Genomic DNA, 2,500 nt, shown 5'->3' with positions numbered 1-2,500 from the left:
AATTTAAACTAAATTATTTGTAACGGTGATTAGATAAAAAAGAACCACTAAACAAAGTCTATCTTTTGAAAGAAATTTTGAGAAGAAATGAAGGAGGTGCAAGCGAATTTTCAGTCTAAGGATGATGAAAATAATAGAGGTTCAAATTGTGTAATGTATAATGATGAATAAATCCACAAGCAGATAAACGTATACACAAATGAATATAGATACAAATAAATTGCTATAAAACAAGTAAATAAATACAGAGATAAATAGATAAACAAATAAATGAGTAAACAAATAGATAAACAGAATAAAGAAACAATTATATGAATAAGTATAAATCAATACATAATCAAATAAGTAAATTGAAAAATAGAAATTTAAAATATAAACAAGTTCATATTGCAAGTGAGAAATATTAAAGCACCCTGTTCAGGCAACTGTCTAACTGGATGATGGTGATGACTAAACTTTACCTCTAGCGTTTGTCTGCAAGCTCTTACTTTCTAAGCTCAAGGCTCGCCTCATACTCAACCAAAGGTTTTTCAAGCCTTGATCCAAGGGCCAAAAAGTCTTGCACCAGAAGGTCTTTCCAATATAAGAGCAAATGTCCATAGAATCTCCCACCACAGGAGCCATCGAAGTCTCACACCAAATTCTTATCCCAATATTTGACACTAGAATCCCTAAATCAAGAAAACTTCCAATACTAGAAAAACTTTGTACCATCCTAGTACATTAGAAATTTTATTTATTTATTTATTTATTCATTCTAGTTCCTAATATTGGATATTCTCAAATTGAAAAGATCTCAGTAGAAAGAAATATCGCTATTCCTCTGGCGTTCCCATACTGATGGTGTTAAAATCATATAAATGGACAAAGAATAACCCATTGGCCTCTTCAATACGGTAGGGTCCTTCTCAGACTTATTTTTTGGTCATAGGCAAAATATGATTCGTAATGGTTTTCATGAGTCAAAGGTGCTGATAATTCTTATTTACATTATCCAAAGATTTTCTAAGAAGTGGTATGCGGGGCTACAGCCTGTGACGTACTGGCAGTAATTCAGTGATAGTTTAGGTCATGTTGCACTGTTGCAAGATTGCATTGCACACTGGGGACAATATGCTCCATGTGGTACAGAAGAGGGTATTACGGGAGTATTGAAGCTAAGTTGAAGTTTATGTTTACAATTAAGAGGCCTGGGGAAGGGGTCCCTGCGCTGAAGATTTTTAACCTAAGAAATAACAAAGGTAAAAAATGAATAAATGGATAAATAGAAAATAAAATAAATCACACGACTCGGATTTCTATGGCCATGATAGACGATATACAAGTTGCTTTTGGGCTTCCAGTCTCACACATATTTTCCAAAATCACTCTGTCTTCCATGACTAACCATTTCTCCAAGCGCGTAGCAATGGCATGTGGCACAGTTCAGAATTCGTAAATTCACTTGGATTTACACATAAGTAGTGCTGTGTTGTTTGTCAGTTGGCTATTCTGTTTTCATGTTGACTTGCCTGCTTGCATCTTTGTTTATTCTATTTTAGTTTATTCATTCATTCATCTATTCCAACTATTAATTCATTAGTTGCATATAAACATTTATTAATTTTATTGATCTAAAAAGTCATCTATTTATCCAATTATTTATTTTTCATTCATTGATTTCTTCATCTATTTTTTTTTCTTTCACTGCTATTGAAGACCTATGGGGGTCCCTGGAAGGGATACATCGGTGCTGAACGGAATTCAGTTGTTGCTGGAATTGCTGAAGCTGCAGGCAGAGCTGCTGAAGCTACAACTATAACTGTTAAAACTGTCGATAGTGTTGTTATAACCACAGGCCTAGCAGCTGAAGCTGCAGTCAGATATATTAGAGCCACAAGCATATGTGCCGGAGCTGACAGCACTAAAACAGCTGCAGGAAGTGATGACAGAGCTGCAGGCAAAGCTGCTGAAGTCACAGGAATAGCTCTCAGAAGCTGCAGGCAGAGGTCCCGGAGCTGCAGCCAGGAGTGCTGGTGCTGCTCTTACTGCGTGCTGTGCTTGTGCCTTGCGTGCGTTGCACAAGTCTTTAGTTTTTGCGTGTCTAAATTACGTCTTCAAATCTTAGTGCTTTTCTTCGTGTAAGTTCAATTGTGGTTCTCGTAGGTCCCTCCCTCTCACCACCACCTTGTTCCCCCCCTTCCCCTCTCAGTCCCCCTGCAACCCCCTCTCCTTCCTTCCCTCCCTCCCCCTCCCCCCTCCCTCCTCTCCACTCCTGCACACTCTTGTTCTCCACAATATCCAGCTTGTATTTAGAACTTCATCGTAAAGTCTTGTTACATTTCTTTCTCCTCCTAGTGGAGTCCTGGTGTGTAGTAAAGTATAACAGTGAATTCAGAAATAAGAGTATTTGCATAAAAAAGAGTAATAAGTGGAGTGGTTTTTGATCAAACAAAAATATGAGTATTTGTAGAAAATAGTAATAACTAAAGTAGATTTTGATCTAATAAAAGACGTAATA

Source organism: Oratosquilla oratoria, chromosome 29 (genome assembly GCF_046742065.1).
Source record: "Oratosquilla oratoria isolate Oo_2021 chromosome 29, ASM4674206v1, whole genome shotgun sequence".
In the NCBI taxonomy this organism is placed as follows: domain Eukaryota; kingdom Metazoa; phylum Arthropoda; class Malacostraca; order Stomatopoda; family Squillidae; genus Oratosquilla; species Oratosquilla oratoria.
Note: the sequence above shows the minus strand (reverse complement) of the source record.